This window comes from Myotis davidii, unplaced genomic scaffold (assembly GCF_000327345.1).
Source record: "Myotis davidii unplaced genomic scaffold, ASM32734v1 scaffold2094, whole genome shotgun sequence".
Taxonomy (NCBI): Eukaryota; Metazoa; Chordata; class Mammalia; order Chiroptera; family Vespertilionidae; genus Myotis; species Myotis davidii.
Window position 1 is genome coordinate 13,600 of NW_006285801.1, and position 296 is coordinate 13,895.

The window sequence follows — 296 nt, forward strand, 5'->3', positions numbered from 1 at the left end:
CTGAAATAGAGGGGAAAAGAAAAAAAAAAAAAAAAAAACAAGGAAAGAATAACTGCCTAAATAAAATAACCTCTCAAGTAATGTGACTGTAGTACCTATGTATCAACCACATATGGGGAAGCTATTCACACCTTTAGTGAATACTGATTTTTACAGTCTGAAGACATCACATATAAAATGTAATTAATAGCCGAAACCGGTTTGGCTCAGTGGATAGAGCGTCGGCCTGTGGACTGAGGGGTCTCAGGTTCGATTCCGTTCAAGGGCATGTACCTGGGTTGCGGGCGCATCTCCAG